Genomic DNA, 20,467 nt, shown 5'->3' with positions numbered 1-20,467 from the left:
ATCCCATTCCCTGTATCATTTCCCATTCCCTATATTAATTCCCATTCCCTGTGCCACCTCCATTCCCTGTATCAGATCCCATTCCCGTATCAGTTTCCAATCCTTGTGCCATCTCTATTCCCTGTATCAGATCCCATTCCCTGTATCAGATTCCATTCCCTGTGCCATCTTCCATGGCCTGTATCAGATCCCACTCCCTGTGCCATCTCCATTCCCTGTATCAGATCCCCTTCCCTGTATCAGTTCCCATTCCCTGTATTAGTTCCCATTCCCTGTGCCATCTCCAATCCCTCTATCAGATCCCATGCCCTGTGCCATCTCCATTCCCTGTATCAGATCCCATTCCCTGTATCAGACCCCATTCCCTCTATTAGTTATAATTCCCTGTGCCATCTCCATTGCCTGTATCAGATCTCATTCCCTGTACCAGTTCCCATTTCCTTTAGCAGATCCCATTCCCTGTGCCATCTCCCATTCCCTGTATCAGTTCCCATTCCCTGTATCAGATCCCATTTCCTGTATCAGATCCCAGTCCCTGTGTCATCTCCCATTCCCTGTATCATGTCCCATTCCCTGTATCAGATCGCATTCCCTGTATTAGTTCCCACTCCCTGTGCCATCTCCTTTCCCTGTATCAGTTCCCATACCCTGTGCCATCACCCATTACCTGTATCAGATCCCATTCCCTGTATCAGTTCACATTCACTGTGCCATCTCCATTCCTTGTGTCCAATCACATTCCCTGTGCCATCTCCATTCCCTGTGTGAGATCCCAGTCCCTGTATCATATCCCATTCCCTATGTTATTTCCCATTCCCTGTATCAGTTCCCATTCCCTTTTTCAGATCCCATTCCCTGTATCAGTTCCCATTCCCTATATTAATTACCATTCCCTGTGCCACCTCCATTCCCTGTATCAGATCCCATTCCCTGTATCAGTTCCTATTCCTGTGACAGCTCCCATTCCCTATGTCAGATCCCATTCCCTGTAGCAGATCCCATTCCCTACGTCAGCTCCCAATCCCCGTATCAGATCCCATTCCCTGTGCCATCTCCCATTCCCTGTATCAGATCCCATTCCCTCTATCAGTTCCCATTCCCTATATCAGATCCCATTCCCTGCATCAGATCCCATTCCCTGCATCAGTTCACATTCCCTGTGCCATCTCCCATTCGATGTATCAGTTCCCATTCCCTGTGCCATCTCCCATTCCCTGTATCAGATCCCATTCCCTGCATCAGTTCCCATTCCTGTGACAGCTCCCATTCCCTATGTCAGATCCCATTCCCTGTATCAGATCCCATTCCCTGTGTCAGCTCCCATTCCCCGTATCAGATCCCATTCCATGTAGCAGATCCCATTCCCTGTGTCATCTCCCATTTCCTGTATCAGATCCCATTCCCTGTATCAGATCCCATTCCCTGTATCAGATCCCATTCCCTGTATCAGTTCCCATTCCCTGTATCAGTTCCCATTCCCTGGGCCATCTCCATTCCCTGTATCAGATCCCATTCCATGTATCAGATCATATTTCCTGAATCAGATCCCATTTCCTGTATTAGTTCCCATTCCCTGTATCAGTTCCCATTCCCTGGGCCATCTCCATTCCCTGTATCAGGTCCCATTCCCTGTATCAGATCCCATTCCCTGTATTAGTTCCCATTCCCTGTATGAGTTCCCATTCCCTGTATCAGTTCCCATTCCCTGTGCCATCTCCATGCCCTGTGTCAGATCCCATTCCCTGTATAATATCCCATTCCCTGCATTAGTTCCCATTCCCTGTGCCATCTCCCATTCCCTGTATCAGTTCCCATTCCATGTATCAGATCCCATTTCCTGAATCAGATCCCATTGCCTGTATCGGTTCCCATACTCTGTATCAGTTCCCATTCCCTGTGCCATCTCCTTTCCATGTATTATATCCCATTCCCTGTATCAGTTCCCATTCCCTGTGCCATCTCCCATTCCCTGTATCAGTTCCCATTCCCCATGGCATCTCCCATTCCCTGTATTAGTTCCCATTCCCTGTGCCATCTACCATTCCCTGTATTAGATCCCATTGCCTGTATCAGTTCCCTTTCCCTGTGCCATCTCCCATTCCCTGTATTAGATCCCATTCCCTGTATCAGTTCCCATTCCCTGTATTAGTTCCATTTCCCTGTGCCATCTCCATTCCCAGTATCAGATCCCATTACCTGTATCAGATCCCATTCCGTATCAGATCCCATTCCCTGTATTAGTTCCCATTCCCTGTATCAGTTCCCATTCCCTGTATCAGATCCCATTCCCTGTATCAGTTCCCATTCCCTGTATCAGATCCCATTCCCTGTATTAGTTCCATTCCCTGTGCCATCTCCACTCCCTGTACAGTTCCCCGTATCTGTTCCCATCTCTGTATTAGATCCCCTTCCCTGTTCTAGTTCCCATTCCCTGTATTAATTCCCATTCCCTGTTCCATCTCCATTCCCCGTATCAGATCCCATTCCCTGTACCAACTCCATTCCCTGTATCAGATCACATTCCCTGTATCACATCCCATTCCCTGTTTTAGTTCCCATTCCCTGTATCAGTTCCCATTCCCTGTATCAGTTCCCATTCCCCATGGCATCTCCCATTCCCTGTATCAGTTCCCATTCCCTGTGCCATCTACCATTCCCTGTATTAGATCCCATTGCCTGTATCAGTTCCCTTTCCCTGTGCTATCTCCCATTCCCTGTATTAGATCCTATTCCCTGTATCAGTTCCCATTCCCTGTATTAGTTCCCTTTCCCTGTGCCATCTCCATTCCCAGTATCAGATCCCATTACCTGTATCAGTTCCTATTCCTGTGACAGCTCCCATTCCCTATGTCAGATCCCATTCCCTGTAGCAGATCCCATTCCCTACGTCAGCTCCCAATCCCCGTATCAGATCCCATTCCCTGTGCCATCTCCCATTCCCTGTATCAGATCCCATTCCCTCTATCAGTTCCCATTCCCTATATCAGATCCCATTCCCTGCATCAGATCCCATTCCCTGCATCAGTTCACATTCCCTGTGCCATCTCCCATTCGATGTATCAGTTCCCATTCCCTGTGCCATCTCCCATTCCCTGTATCAGATCCCATTCCCTGCATCAGTTCCCATTCCTGTGACAGCTCCCATTCCCTATGTCAGAGCCCATTCCCTGTATCAGATCCCATTCCCTGTGTCAGCTCCCATTCCCCGTATCAGATCCCATTCCATGTAGCAGATCCCATTCCCTGTGTCATCTCCCATTTCCTGTATCAGATCCCATTCCCTGTATCAGATCCCATTCCCTGTATCAGATCCCATTCCCTGTATCAGTTCCCATTCCCTGTATCAGTTCCCATTCCCTGGGCCATCTCCATTCCCTGTATCAGATCCCATTCCATGTATCAGATCATATTTCCTGAATCAGATCCCATTTCCTGTATTAGTTCCCATTCCCTGTATCAGTTCCCATTCCCTGGGCCATCTCCATTCCCTGTATCAGGTCCCATTCCCTGTATCAGATCCCATTCCCTGTATTAGTTCCCATTCCCTGTATGAGTTCCCATTCCCTGTATCAGTTCCCATTCCCTGTGCCATCTCCATGCCCTGTGTCAGATCCCATTCCCTGTATAATATCCCATTCCCTGCATTAGTTCCCATTCCCTGTGCCATCTCCCATTCCCTGTATCAGTTCCCATTCCATGTATCAGATCCCATTTCCTGAATCAGATCCCATTGCCTGTATCGGTTCCCATACTCTGTATCAGTTCCCATTCCCTGTGCCATCTCCTTTCCATGTATTATATCCCATTCCCTGTATCAGTTCCCATTCCCTGTGCCATCTCCCATTCCCTGTATCAGTTCCCATTCCCCATGGCATCTCCCATTCCCTGTATTAGTTCCCATTCCCTGTGCCATCTACCATTCCCTGTATTAGATCCCATTGCCTGTATCAGTTCCCTTTCCCTGTGCCATCTCCCATTCCCTGTATTAGATCCCATTCCCTGTATCAGTTCCCATTCCCTGTATTAGTTCCATTTCCCTGTGCCATCTCCATTCCCAGTATCAGATCCCATTACCTGTATCAGATCCCATTCCGTATCAGATCCCATTCCCTGTATTAGTTCCCATTCCCTGTATCAGTTCCCATTCCCTGTATCAGATCCCATTCCCTGTATCAGTTCCCATTCCCTGTATCAGATCCCATTCCCTGTATTAGTTCCATTCCCTGTGCCATCTCCACTCCCTGTACAGTTCCCCGTATCTGTTCCCATCTCTGTATTAGATCCCCTTCCCTGTTCTAGTTCCCATTCCCTGTATTAATTCCCATTCCCTGTTCCATCTCCATTCCCCGTATCAGATCCCATTCCCTGTACCAACTCCATTCCCTGTATCAGATCACATTCCCTGTATCACATCCCATTCCCTGTTTTAGTTCCCATTCCCTGTATCAGTTCCCATTCCCTGTATCAGTTCCCATTCCCCATGGCATCTCCCATTCCCTGTATCAGTTCCCATTCCCTGTGCCATCTACCATTCCCTGTATTAGATCCCATTGCCTGTATCAGTTCCCTTTCCCTGTGCTATCTCCCATTCCCTGTATTAGATCCTATTCCCTGTATCAGTTCCCATTCCCTGTATTAGTTCCCTTTCCCTGTGCCATCTCCATTCCCAGTATCAGATCCCATTACCTGTATCAGTTCCTATTCCTGTGACAGCTCCCATTCCCTATGTCAGATCCCATTCCCTGTAGCAGATCCCATTCCCTACGTCAGCTCCCAATCCCCGTATCAGATCCCATTCCCTGTGCCATCTCCCATTCCCTGTATCAGATCCCATTCCCTCTATCAGTTCCCATTCCCTATATCAGATCCCATTCCCTGCATCAGATCCCATTCCCTGCATCAGTTCACATTCCCTGTGCCATCTCCCATTCGATGTATCAGTTCCCATTCCCTGTGCCATCTCCCATTCCCTGTATCAGATCCCATTCCCTGCATCAGTTCCCATTCCTGTGACAGCTCCCATTCCCTATGTCAGAGCCCATTCCCTGTATCAGATCCCATTCCCTGTGTCAGCTCCCATTCCCCGTATCAGATCCCATTCCATGTAGCAGATCCCATTCCCTGTGTCATCTCCCATTTCCTGTATCAGATCCCATTCCCTGTATCAGATCCCATTCCCTGTATCAGATCCCATTCCCTGTATCAGTTCCCATTCCCTGTATCAGTTCCCATTCCCTGGGCCATCTCCATTCCCTGTATCAGATCCCATTCCATGTATCAGATCATATTTCCTGAATCAGATCCCATTTCCTGTATTAGTTCCCATTCCCTGTATCAGTTCCCATTCCCTGGGCCATCTCCATTCCCTGTATCAGGTCCCATTCCCTGTATCAGATCCCATTCCCTGTATTAGTTCCCATTCCCTGTATGAGTTCCCATTCCCTGTATCAGTTCCCATTCCCTGTGCCATCTCCATGCCCTGTGTCAGATCCCATTCCCTGTATAATATCCCATTCCCTGCATTAGTTCCCATTCCCTGTGCCATCTCCCATTCCCTGTATCAGTTCCCATTCCATGTATCAGATCCCATTTCCTGAATCAGATCCCATTGCCTGTATCGGTTCCCATACTCTGTATCAGTTCCCATTCCCTGTGCCATCTCCTTTCCCTGTAATATATCCCATTCCCTGTATCAGTTCCCATTCCCTGTGCCATCTCCCATTCCCTGTATCAGTTCCCATTCCCCATGGCATCTCCCATTCCCTGTATCAGTTCCCATTCCCTGTGCCATCTACCATTCCCTGTATTAGATCCCATTGCCTGTATCAGTTCCCTTTCCCTGTGCCATCTCCCATTCCCTGTATTAGATCCCATTCCCTGTATCAGTTCCCATTCCCTGTATTAGTTCCATTTCCCTGTGCCATCTCCATTCCCAGTATCAGATCCCATTACCTGTATCAGATCCCATTCCGTATCAGATCCCATTCCCTGTATTAGTTCCCATTCCCTGTATCAGTTCCCATTCCCTGTATCAGATCCCATTCCCTGTATCAGTTCCCATTCCCTGTATCAGATCCCATTCCCTGTATTAGTTCTATTCCCTGTGCCATCTCCACTCCCTGTACAGTTCCCCGTATCTGTTCCCATCTCTGTATTAGATCCCCTTCCCTGTTCTAGTTCCCATTCCCTGTATTAATTCCCATTCCCTGTTCCATCTCCATTCCCCGTATCAGATCCCATTCCCTGTACCAACTCCATTCACTGTATCAGATCACATTCCCTGTATCACATCCCATTCCCTGTTTTAGTTCCCATTCCCTGTATCAGTTCCCATTCCCTGTATCAGTTCCCATTCCCCATGGCATCTCCCATTCCCTGTATCAGTTCCCATTCCCTGTGCCATCTACCATTCCCTGTATTAGATCCCATTGCCTGTATCAGTTCCCTTTCCCTGTGCTATCTCCCATTCCCTGTATTAGATCCTATTCCCTGTATCAGTTCCCATTCCCTGTATTAGTTCCCTTTCCCTGTGCCATCTCCATTCCCAGTATCAGATCCCATTACCTGTATCAGTTCCTATTCCTGTGACAGCTCCCATTCCCTATGTCAGATCCCATTCCCTGTAGCAGATCCCATTCCCTACGTCAGCTCCCAATCCCCGTATCAGATCCCATTCCCTGTGCCATCTCCCATTCCCTGTATCAGATCCCATTCCCTCTATCAGTTCCCATTCCCTATATCAGATCCCATTCCCTGCATCAGATCCCATTCCCTGCATCAGTTCACATTCCCTGTGCCATCTCCCATTCGATGTATCAGTTCCCATTCCCTGTGCCATCTCCCATTCCCTGTATCAGATCCCATTCCCTGCATCAGTTCCCATTCCTGTGACAGCTCCCATTCCCTATGTCAGATCCCATTCCCTGTATCAGATCCCATTCCCTGTGTCAGCTCCCATTCCCCGTATCAGATCCCATTCCATGTAGCAGATCCCATTCCCTGTGTCATCTCCCATTTCCTGTATCAGATCCCATTCCCTGTATCAGATCCCATTCCCTGTATCAGATCCCATTCCCTGTATCAGTTCCCATTCCCTGTATCAGTTCCCATTCCCTGGGCCATCTCCATTCCCTGTATCAGATCCCATTCCATGTATCAGATCATATTTCCTGAATCAGATCCCATTTCCTGTATTAGTTCCCATTCCCTGTATCAGTTCCCATTCCCTGGGCCATCTCCATTCCCTGTATCAGGTCCCATTCCCTGTATCAGATCCCATTCCCTGTATTAGTTCCCATTCCCTGTATGAGTTCCCATTCCCTGTATCAGTTCCCATTCCCTGTGCCATCTCCATGCCCTGTGTCAGATCCCATTCCCTGTATAATATCCCATTCCCTGCATTAGTTCCCATTCCCTGTGCCATCTCCCATTCCCTGTATCAGTTCCCATTCCATGTATCAGATCCCATTTCCTGAATCAGATCCCATTGCCTGTATCGGTTCCCATACTCTGTATCAGTTCCCATTCCCTGTGCCATCTCCTTTCCCTGTATTATATCCCATTCCCTGTATCAGTTCCCATTCCCTGTGCCATCTCCCATTCCCTGTATCAATTCCCATTCCCCATGGCATCTCCCATTCCCTGTATCAGTTCCCATTCCCTGTGCCATCTACCATTCCCTGTATTAGATCCCATTGCCTGTATCAGTTCCCTTTCCCTGTGCCATCTCCCATTCCCTGTATTAGATCCCATTCCCTGTATCAGTTCCCATTCCCTGTATTAGTTCCATTTCCCTGTGCCATCTCCATTCCCAGTATCAGATCCCATTACCTGTATCAGATCCCATTCCGTATCAGATCCCATTCCCTGTATTAGTTCCCATTCCCTGTATCAGTTCCCATTCCCTGTATCAGATCCCATTCCCTGTATCAGTTCCCATTCCCTGTATCAGATCCCATTCCCTGTATTAGTTCCATTCCCTGTGCCATCTCCACTCCCTGTACAGTTCCCCGTATCTGTTCCCATCTCTGTATTAGATCCCCTTCCCTGTTCTAGTTCCCATTCCCTGTATTAATTCCCATTCCCTGTTCCATCTCCATTCCCCGTATCAGATCCCATTCCCTGTACCAACTCCATTCCCTGTATCAGATCACATTCCCTGTATCACATCCCATTCCCTGTTTTAGTTCCCATTCCCTGTATCAGTTCCCATTCCCTGTATCAGTTCCCATTCCCCATGGCATCTCCCATTCCCTGTATCAGTTCCCATTCCCTGTGCCATCTACCATTCCCTGTATTAGATCCCATTGCCTGTATCAGTTCCCTTTCCCTGTGCTATCTCCCATTCCCTGTATTAGATCCTATTCCCTGTATCAGTTCCCATTCCCTGTATTAGTTCCCTTTCCCTGTGCCATCTCCATTCCCAGTATCAGATCCCATTACCTGTATCAGATCCCATTCCGTATCAGATCCCATTCCCTGTATTAGTTCCCATTCCCTGTATCAGTTCCCATTCCCTGTATCAGATCCCATTCCCTGTATCAGTTCCCATTCCCTGTATCAGATCCCATTCCCTGTATTAGTTCCATTCCCTGTGCCATCTCCACTCCCTGTACAGTTCCCTGTATCTGTCCCCATCACTGTATCAGATCCCCTTCCCTGTACTAGTTCCCATTCCCTGTATTAATTCCCATTCCCTGTTCCATCTCCATTCCCCGTATCAGATCCCATTCCCTGTACCAACTCCATTCCCTGTATCAGATGCCATTCCCTGTATCAGATCTCATTCCCTGTATCAGTTCCCATTCCCTGTGCCATCTCCATTCCCTATATTAGATCCCATTCCCTGTATCAGTTCCCATTCCCTGTATCAGTTCCCATTCCCTGTATCAGATCCCATTCCCTGTATCAGTTCACATTCCCTGTGCCATCTAAATTCCCTGTGCATCTCCATTCCGTGTATTAGATCCCATTCCCTGTATCAGTTCCCATTCCCTGTATCAGTTCCCATTCCCTGTATTAGTTCCCATTCCCTGTGCCATCTCTATTCCCTGTATCAGATCCCAGTCCCTGTGCCATCTCCCATTCCGTGTATCAGTTCCCATTCCTGTGTCAGCTCCGATTACCTATGTCAGATCCCATTCCCTGTAGCAGATCCCATTCCCTGTGTCAGCTCCCATTCCCCGTATCAGATCCCAATCCCTGTATCAGTTCCCATTCCCTGTATTAGTTCCCATTCCCTGTTCCATCTCCATTCCCTGTATCTGTTCCCATTCCATATGCCATCTCCATTCCCTGTATCAGATATCATTCCCTGTATCAGGACCCATTCCCTGTATTAGTTCCCATTCCCTGGTCCATCTCCATTCCCTGTATCAGTTCCCATTCCCTGTGCCATCTCCATTCCCTGTGTCAAATCCCATTCCCTGTATAAGATCCCATTCCCTGTATTAGTTCCCACTCCCCGTGTCACCTCCCTTTCCCTGTGACAGATTCCAATCCCTGTATAAGATCCCATTCCCTGTATCAGTTCCCATTCCCTGTGCCATCTCCCATTCCCTGTATCAGTGCCCATTCCCCGTGCCATCTCCCATTCCTTGTATCAGTTCCCATTCCCAGTATCAGACCCCATTTACCGATTCAGATCACATATCCTGAATCAGATCACTTACCCCTGTATCAGATCCCATTCCCAGTATCAGATCCCATTTCCTGAATCAGATCCCATTTCCTGAATCAGATCCCATTCCCTGTGTCAGCTCCCATTCCCTGTGTCAGCTCCCATTCCCTGTATCAGATCCCATTTCCTGTATCAGGTACCAGTACTGTGCCATCTCCCATTCCCTGTGTGAGATCCCATTCCCTGTGTCATCTCCCATTCCCTGCATCAGTTCCCATTCCCTGTGCCATCTCCCATTCGCTGTATCAGTTCCCACTCCCTGTGCCATCTCCCATTCCCTGTATCAGATCCCATTCCCTGTATCAGTTCTCATTCCTGTGACAGCTTCCATTCCCTATGTCAGATCCCATTCCCTGTAGCAGATCCCATTCCCTATGTCAGCTCCCAATCCCCGTATCAGATCCCATTCCCTGTGCCATCTCCCATTCCCTGCATCAGATCCCATTCCCTGTATCAGTTCCCATTGCCTGTATCAGATCCCATTCCCTGTATCAGATCCCATTCCCTGTATCAGTTCACATTTCCTGTATCAGTTCTCATTCCCTGTATCAGTTCCCATTCCGTATGCCATCACCATTCCCTGTACCAGTTCCCATTACCTGTATCAGTTCCCATTCCCTGTATCAGATCCCATTCCCTGTATCAGTTCCCATTCCTGTGACGCCTCCCATTCACTATGTCATATCCCATTCCCTGTAGCAGATCCCATTCCCTGTGTCAGCTCCCATTCCCCATATCAGATCCCATTCCCTGTAGCAGATCCCATTCCCTGTGTCATCTCCCATTCCCTGTTTCAGATCCCATTCCCTTTATTAGTTCCCATTCCCTGTATCAGTTCCCATTCCCTGGGCCATCTTACATTCCCTGGATCAGATTCCATTCCCTGTATCAATTCCCATTCCCTGGGCCATCTCCATTCCCTGTATCAGATCCCATTCCCTGTATCAGATCCCATTCCCTGTATTAGTTCCCATTCCCTGTATCAGTTCCCATTCCCTGTGCCATCTCCATGCCCTGTATCAGATCCCATTCCCTGTATCATATCCCATTCCCTGTATTGGTGCCCATTCCCTGTGCTATCTCCCATTCCCTGTATCAGTTCCCATTCCATGTATCAGATCCCATTTCCTGAGTCAGATCCCATTGCCTGTATCAGTTCCCATTCTCTGTATCAGATCCCATTCCCTGTGCCATCTCCATTCCCTGTATTATATCCCATTCCCTGTATCAGTTCCCATTCCCTGTGCCATCTCCCATTCCCTGTATCAGTTCCCATTCCCTGTGCCATCTCCCATTCCCTGTATTAGATCCCATTGCCTGTATCAGTTCCCAATCCCTGTGCCATCTCCCATTCCCTGTATTAGATCCCATTCCCTGTATCAGTTCGCATTCCCTGTATTAGTTCCCTTTCCCTGTGCCATCTCCATTCCGTATCAGATCCCATTCCCTGTATTAGTTCCCATTCCCTGTATCAGTTCCCATTCCCTGTATCAGATCCCATTCCCTGTTTCAGTTCCCATTCCCTGTATCAGATCCCATTCCCTGTATTAGTTCCCATTCCCTGTGCCATCTCCAGTCCCTGTATCAGATCCCATTCCCTGTACCATCTCCATTCCTTGTATCAGACCCCATTCCCTGTATCAGTTCACAGTCTCTGTATTAGTTCCCATTCCCTGTGACATCTCCATTCCCTGTATCAGTTCCCATTCCCTGTGCCATCTCCATTCCCTGTATCAGGTCCCATTCCCTGTATCAGATCACATTCCCTGTATTAGTTCCGACTCCCTGTGCCATCTCCATTCCCTGAATCACTTCCCAATCCCTGTGTCAGCTCCCATTCCCCGTATCAGATCCCAATCCCTTTATCAGTTCCCATTCCCTGTATTAGTTTCCATTCCCTGTATCAGTTCCCATTCCGTGTGCCAACACCATTCCCTGTATCAGTTCCCATTCCCTGTATCACTTCCCATTCCCTCTATCAGATCCCATTCCCTGTATCAGATCCCATTCCCTGTATCAGTTCACATTTCCTGTATCAGTTCTCATTCCCTGTATCAGTTCCCATTCCGTGTGCCAACACCATTCCCTGTATCAGTTCCCATTACCTGTATCAGTTCCCATTCCCTGTATCAGATCCCATTCCCTGTATCAGTTCCCATTCCTGTGACAGCTCCCATTCCCTATGTCATATCCCATTCCCTGTAGCAGATCCCATTCCCTGTGTCAGCTCCCATTCCCCATATCAGATCCCATTCCCTGTAGCAGATCCCATTCCCTGTGTCATCCCCATTTCCTGTATCAGATCCCATTCCCTGTATCAGATCCCATTCCCTGTATCAGATCTAATTCCCTGTATCAGATCCCATTCCCTGTATCAGTTCCCATCCCCTGGGCCATCTCCATTCCCTGTATCAGATCCCATTCCCTGTATCAGATCCCATTGCCTGTATTAGTTCCCATTCCCTGTATCAGTTCCCATTCCCTGGGCCATCTCCATTCCCTGGATCAGATTCCATTCCCTGGATCAGATCCCATTCCCTGTATTAGTTCCCATTCCCTGTATCAGTTCCCATTCCCTGTGCCATCTCCATGCCCTGTATCAGATCCCATTCCCTGTACCATATCCCATAACCTGTATTAGTTCCCATTCTCTGTATCAGTTCCCATTCCCTGTGCCATCTCCATTCCCTGTATTATATCCCATTCCCTGTATCAGTTCCCATTCCCTGTGCCATCTCCCATTCCCTGTATCAGTTCCCATTCCCAATGGCATCTCCCATTCCCTGTATCAGTCCCCATTCCATGTGCCATCTCCCATTCCCTGTATTAGATCCCATTGCCTGTATCAGTTCCCAATCCCTGTGCCATCTCCCATCCCCTGTATTAGATCACATTCCCTGTATCAGTTCGCATTCCCTGTATTAGTTCCCTTTCCCTGTGCCATCTCCATTCCGTATCAGATCCCATTCCATGTATTAGTTCCCATTCCCTGTATCAGTTCCCATTCCCTGTATCAGATCCCATTCCCTGTATAAGTTGCATTCCCTGTAACAGATCCCATTCCCTGTATTAGTTCCCATTCCCTGTGCCATCTCCAGTCCCTGTATCAGATCCCATTCCCTGTACCATCTGCATTCCTTGTATCAGATCCCATTCCCTGTATAAGTTGCATTCCCTGTAACAGATCCCATTCCCTGTATTAGTTCCCATTCCCTGTGCCATCTCCAGTCCCTGTATCAGATCCCATTCCCTGTACCATCTGCATTCCTTGTATCAGATCCCATTCCCTGTATCAGTTCCCATTCCTTGTATTAGTTCCCATTCCCTGTGACATCTCCATTCCCAGTATCACTTCCCATTCCCTGTGCCATCTCCATTCCCTGTATCAGGTCCCATTCCCTGTATCAGATCACATTCCCTGTATTAGTTCCCACTCCCTGTGCCATCTCCATTCCCTGTATCACTTCCCAATCCCTGTGCCATCTCGCATTCCCTGTATCAGATCCCATTCCCTGTATCAGTTCACATTCCCTGTGCCATCTCCATTCCCTGTGTCCAATCACATTCCCTGTGCCATATCCATTCCATGTATCAGATCTCATTCGATGTATCAGGTCTCATTCCCTGTATCAGTTCCCATTCCCTGTGTAAGTTCCCAGTCCCTGTATCTTATACCATTCCCTATGATAATTCCCATTCCCTGCATCAGTACCCATTCCCTTTATCAGATCCCATTCCCTGTATCATTTCCCATTCCCTATATTAATTCCCATTCCCTGTGCCACCTCCATTCCCTGTATCAGATCCCATTCCCGTATCAGTTTCCAATCATTGTGCCATCTCTATTCCCTGTATCAGATCCCATTCCCTGTATCAGATCCCATTCCCTGTATCAGTTCCCATTCCCTGTGCCATCTCCATTCCCTGTATCATTTCCCATTCCCTGTGTCAGATTCCATTCCCTGTGCCATCTTCCATGGCCTGTATCAGATCCCACTCCCTGTGCCATCTCCATTCCCTGTATCAGATCCCCTTCCCTGTATCAGTTCCCATTCCCTGTATTAGTTCCCATTCCCTGTGCCATCTCCAATCCCTCTATCAGATCCCATGCCCTGTGCCATCTCCATTCCCTGTATCAGATCCCATTCCCTGTATCAGACCCCATTCCCTCTATTAGTTATAATTCCCTGTGCCATCTCCATTGCCTGTATCAGATCTCATTCCCTGTACCAGTTCCCATTTCCTTTAGCAGATCCCATTCCCTGTGCCATCTCCCATTCCCTGTATCAGTTCCCATTCCCTGTATCAGATCCCATTTCCTGTATCAGATCCCAGTCCCTGTGTCATCTCCCATTCCCTGTATCATGTCCCATTCCCTGTATCAGATCGCATTCCCTGTATTAGTTCCCACTCCCTGTGCCATCTCCTTTCCCTGTATCAGTTCCCATACCCTGTGCCATCTCCCATTACCTGTATCAGATCCCATTCCCTGTATCAGTTCACATTCCCTGTGCCATCTCCATTCCTTGTGTCCAATCACATTCCCTGTGCCATCTCCATTCCCTGTGTGAGATCCCAGTCCCTGTATCATATCCCATTCCCTATGTTATTTCCCATTCCCTGTATCAGTTCCCATTCCCTTTATCAGATCCCATTCCCTGTATCAGTTCCCATTCCCTATATTAATTACCATTCCCTGTGCCACCTCCATTCCCTGTATCAGATCCCATTCCCTGTATCAGTTCCCATTCCTTGTGCCATCTCTATTCCCTGTATGAGACCCCTTTCCCTGTATCAGATCCCGTTCCCTGTATCAGTTCCCATTCCCTGTGCCATCTCCATTCCCTGTATAATTTCCCATTCCCTGCGTCAGATCCCATTCCCTGTGCCATCTTCCATTGCCTGTATCAGATCCCATTCCCTGTGCCATATCTCCATTCCCTGTATCAGATCCCCTTCCCTGTATCAGTTCCCATTCCCTGTATTAGTTCCAATTCCCTGTGCCATCTCCATTGCCTGTATCAGATCCCATTCCCTGTATCAGTTCCCATTTCCTTTAGCAGATCCCATTCCCTGTGCCATCTCCCATTCCCTGTATCAGTTCCCATTCCCTGTATCAGATCCCATTTCCTGTATCAGATCCCAGTCCCTGTGTCATCTCCCATTCCCTGTATCAGTTGCCATTCCCTGTGTGAGATCCCATTCCCTGTATCAGATGTTATTTACTGAGCCATTTTCCATTGCCTGTATCAGATCCCATTCCCTGTGTCAGCTCCCATTCCCTATGGCAGATCCAATTCCCTGTATCAGATCCCATTTCCTGTGTCAAATCCCATTCCCTGTATCAGTTCCCACTCCCTGTGCCCTCTCCATTCCCTGTATCAGATCCCATTCCCTGTATCAGATCCCATTCCCTGTATTAATTCCAATTCCCTGTGCCATCTCCATTGCCTGTATCAGATCCCGTTCGCTGTGTCATTCCCATTCCCTATATCAGTTCCCATTCCCTGTGTCAGTTCCCATTCCCTGTGTCATTTCCCATTCCCTGTATCAGTTCCCATTCCCTGTATCAGGTCCCATTCCCTATGGCAGATCTAATTCCCTGTATCAGATCCCATTTCCTGTGTCAAATCCCATTCCCTGTATTAGTTCCAATTCCCTCTATCAGACCCCATTCCCTGTATCAGATGTTATTCCTTGTGCCTTTTTCCATTGCCTGTATCAGATCCCATTCCCTGTGTCATTCCCATTCCCTGTGTCAGCTCCCATTCCCTGGATCAGATCCCATTCCCTGCACCATCTTCCATTGCCTGTATCATTTCCCATTCCCTGTATCAGTTCCCATTCTCTGTGTCAGCTCCCATTCCCTCTGTCAGATCCCATTCCCTGTAGCAGATCCCATTCCCTGTGTCATCTCCCATTCCCTGTATCAGTTCCCCTTCCCTGTATCAGTTCCCATTGCCTGTATTAGTTCCCATTCCCTGTATCATTTCCCATTTCCTGTATCAGATCCCATTCCCTGTATTAGTTCCCATTCCCTGTGCCATCTCCATTTCCTGTATCAGATCCCATTCCCTGTATCAGTTCCCACTTCCTGCATCAGTTCCCTGTATCTGGTCCCATCTCTGTATCAGATCCCCTTCCCTGTACTAGTTCCCATTCCCTGTATTAATTCCCATTCCCTGTGCCATCTCCATTCCCCGTATCAGATCCCATTCCCTGTACCATCTCCATTACCTGTATCAGATCCCATTCCCTGTATCAGATCCCTTTCCCTGTTTTAGTTCCCATTCACTGTACAAGTTCCCATTCCCTGTATCAGTCCCCATTCCCTGTATCAGCTCCCATTCGCTGTAGCAGTTCCCATTCCCTGTATCAGTTCCCATTCCCTGTGTCAGCTCCCATTCCCTGTATCAGATCCTATTTCCTGTATCAGATCCCAGTCCCTGTCCCATCTCCCATTCCCTGTGTGAAATCCCATTCCCTGTGACATCTCCCATTCGCTGTATCAGTTCCCATTCCATGTGCCATCTTCCATTCCCTGTCTCAGTTCCCATTCCCTGTGCCATCTCCCATTCCCTATATCAGATCCCATTCCCTGTATCAGTTCTCATTCCCTGTATCAGATACCATTCCCTGTATCAGATACCATTCCCTGTATCAGTTCACATTTCCTGTGCCATCTCCATTCCCTGTGTCAAATCCCATTCCCTGTATAAGATCCCATTCCCTGTATTAGTTCCCACTCCCCGTGTCACCTCCCTTTCCCTGTGACAGATTCCAGTTCCTGTATAAGATCCCATTCCCTGTTTCAGTTCCCATTCCCTGTGCCATCTCCCATTCCCTGTATCAGTTCCCATTCCCCGTGCCATCTCCCATTCCTTGTATCAGTTCCCATTCCCAGTATCAGACCCCATTTACCGATTCAGATCACATATCCTGAATCAGATCCCTTACCCCTGTATCAGATCCCATTCCCAGTATCAGATCCCATTTCCTGAATCAGATCCCATTTCCTGAATCAGATCCCATTCCCTGTGTCAGCTCCCATTCCTTGTGTCAGCTCCCATTCCCTGTATCAGATCCCATTTCCTGTATCAGGTACCAGTACTGTGCCATCTCCCATTCCCTGTGTGAGATCCCATTCCCTGTGTCATCTCCCATTCCCTGCATCAGTTCCCATTCCCTGTGCCATCTCCCATTCGCTGTATCAGTTCCCACTCCCTGTGCCATCTCCCATTCCCTGTATCAGATCCCATTCCCTGTATCAGTTCTCATTCCTGTGACAGCTTCCATTCCCTATGTCAGATCCCATTCCCTATGTCAGCTCCCAATCCCCGTATCAGATCCCATTCCCTGTGCCATCTCCCATTCCCTGCTTCAGATCCCATTCCCTGTATCAGTTCCCATTGCCTGTATCAGATCCCATTCCCTGTATCAGATCCCATTCCCTGTATCAGTTCACATTTCCTGTATCAGTTCTCATTCCCTGTATCAGTTCCCATTCCGTATGCCATCACCATTCCCTGTACCAGTTCCCATTACCTTTATCAGTTCCCATTCCCTGTATCAGATCCCATTCCCTGTATCAGTTCCCATTCCTGTGACAGCTCCCATTCCCTATGTCATATCCCATTCCCTGTAGCAGATCCCATTCCCTGTGTCAGCTACCATTCCCCATATCAGATCCCATTCCCTGTAGCAGATCCCATTCCCTGTGTCATCTCCCATTCCCTGTTTCAGATCCCATTCCCTTTATTAGTTCCCATTCCCTGTATCAGTTCCCATTCCCTGGGCCATCTTACATTCCCTGGATCAGATTCCATTCCCTGTATCAATTCCCATTCCCTGGGCCATCTCCATTCCCTGTATCAGATCCCATTCCCTGTATCAGATCCCATTCCCTGTATTAGTTCCCATTCCCTGTATCAGTTCCCATTCCCTGTGCCATCTCCATGCCCTGTATCAGATCCCATTCCCTGTATCATATCCCATTCCCTGTATTGGTGCCCATTCCCTGTGCTATCTCCCATTCCCTGTATCAGTTCCCATTCCATGTATCAGATCCCATTTCCTGAGTCAGATCCCATTGCCTGTATCAGTTCCCATTCTCTGTATCAGATCCCATTCCCTGTGCCATCTCCATTCCCTGTATTATATCCCATTCCCTGTATCAGTTTCCATTCCCTGTGCCATCTCCCATTCCCTGTATCAGTTCCCATTCCCTGTGCCATCTCCCATTCCCTGTATTAGATCCCATTGCCTGTATCAGTTCCCAATCCCTGTGCCATCTCCCATTCCCTGTATTAGATCCCATTCCCTGCATCAGTTCGCATTCCCTATATTAGTTCCCTTTCCCTGTGCCATCTCCATTCCGTATCAGATCCCATTCCCTGTATTAGTTCCCATTCCCTGTATCAGTTCCCATTCCCTGCATCAGATCCCATTCCCTGTATCAGTTCCCATCCCCTGGGCCATCTCCATTCCCTGTATCAGATCCCATTTCCTGTATCAGATCCCATTCCCTGTATTAGTTCCCATTCCCTGTATCAGTTCCCATTCCCTGTATCAGATCCCATTCCCTGTATCAGTTCCCATCCCCTGTGCCATCTCCAGTCCCTGTATCAGATCCCATTCCCTGTACCATCTCCATTCCTTGTATCAGACCCCATTCCCTGTATCAGTTCACAGTCTCTGTATTAGTTCCCATTCCCTGTGACATCTCCATTCCCTGTATCAGTTCCCATTCCCTGTGCCATCTCCATTCCGTGTATCAGATCCCAATCCCTTTATCAGTTCCCATTCCCTGTATTAGTTTCCATTCCCTGTTCGATCTCCATTCCCTGTATCTGTTCCCATTCCATTTGCCATCTCCATTCCCTGTATCAGATCACAGTCCCTGTATAAGATCCCATTCCCTGTATCAGTTCCCAGTCCCTGTATAAGATCCCATTCCCTGTATCAGTTCCCATTCCCTGTGCCATCTCCCATTCCCTGTGTCAGTTCCCATTCCTCGTGCCATCTCCCATTCCCTGTAACAGTTCCCATTCCCAGTATCAGATCCAATTTACCGAATCAGATCACATTTCCTGAATCTGATCCCTATCCCCTGTATCAGTTCCCATTCCCTGTGTCAGCTCTCATTCCCTGTGTCAGCTCCCATGCCCTGTATCAGATCCCATTTCCTGTATCAGGTCCCAGTCCCTGTGCCATCTCCCATTCCCTGTGTGAGATCCCATTCCCTGTGTCATCTCCCATTCCCTGCATCAGTTCCCATTCCCTGTGCCATCTCCCATTCACTGTATCAGTTCCCATTCCCTGTGCCATCTCCCATTCCCTTTATCAGACCCATTCCCTGTATCAGTTACCATTCCTGTGACAGCTCCCATTCCCTATGTCAGATCCCATTCCCTGTAGCAGATCCCATTCCCTATGTCAGCTCCCAATCCCCATTTCAGATCCCATTCCCTGTGCCATCTCCCATTCCCTGTATCAGATCCCATTCCCTGTATCACTTCCCATTCCCTCTATCAGATCCCATTCCCTGTATCAGATCCCATTCCCTGTATCAGTTCACATTTCCTGTATCAGTTCTCATTCCCTGTGTCAGTTCCCATTCCGTGTGCCAACACCATTCCCTGTATCAGTTCCCATTACCTGTATCAGTTCCCATTCCCTGTATCAGATCCCATTCCCTGTATCAGTTCCCATTCCTGTGACAGCTCCCATTCCCTATGTCATATCCCATTCCCTGTAGCAGATCCCATTCCCTGTGTCAGCTCCCATTCCCCATATCAGATCCCATTCCCTGTAGCAGATCCCATTCCCTGTGTCATCTCCCATTTCCTGTATCAGATCCCATTCCCTGTATCAGATCCCATTCCCTGTATCAGATCTAATTCCCTGTATCAGATCCCATTCCCTGTATCAGTTCCCATCCCCTGGGCCATCTCCATTCCCTGTATCAGATCCCATTCCCTGTATCAGATCCCATTGCCTGTATTAGTTCCCATTCCCTGTATCAGTTCCCATTCCCTGGGCCATCTCCATTCCCTGGATCAGATTCCATTCCCTGGATCAGATCCCATTCCCTGTATTAGTTCCCATTCCCTGTATCAGTTCCCATTCCCTGTGCCATCTCCATGCCCTGTATCAGATCCCATTCCCTGTACCATATCCCATAACCTGTATTAGTTCCCATTCTCTGTATCAGTTCCCATTCCCTATGCCATCTCCATTCCCTGTATTATATCCCATTCCCTGTATCAGTTCCCATTCCCTGTGCCATCTCCATTTCCCTGTATCAGTTCCCATTCCCAATGGCACCTCCCATTCCCTGTATCAGTCCCCATTCCATGTGCCATCTCCCATTCCCTGTATTAGATCCCATTGCCTGTATCAGTTCCCAATCCCTGTGCCATCTCCCATCCCCTGTATTAGATCACATTCCCTGTATCAGTTCGCATTCCCTGTATTAGTTCCCTTTCCCTGTGCCATCTCCATTCCGTATCAGATCCCATTCCATGTATTAGTTCCCATTCCCTGTATCAGTTCCCATTCCCTGTATCAGATCCCATTCCCTGTATCAGTTACCATTCCTGTGACAGCTCCCATTCCCTATGTCAGATCCCATTCCCTGTAGCAGATCCCATTCCCTATGTCAGCTCCCAATCCCCATTTCAGATCCCATTCCCTGTGCCATCTCCCATTCCCTGTATCAGATCCCATTCCCTGTATCACTTCCCATTCCCTCTATCAGATCCCATTCCCTGTATCAGATCCCATTCC

Source organism: Somniosus microcephalus, chromosome 12, assembly GCF_052327205.1.
Source record: "Somniosus microcephalus isolate GS21.2 chromosome 12, FLI_Smic_1.0, whole genome shotgun sequence".
Classification (NCBI taxonomy): Eukaryota; Metazoa; Chordata; class Chondrichthyes; order Squaliformes; family Somniosidae; genus Somniosus; species Somniosus microcephalus.
Note: the sequence above shows the minus strand (reverse complement) of the source record.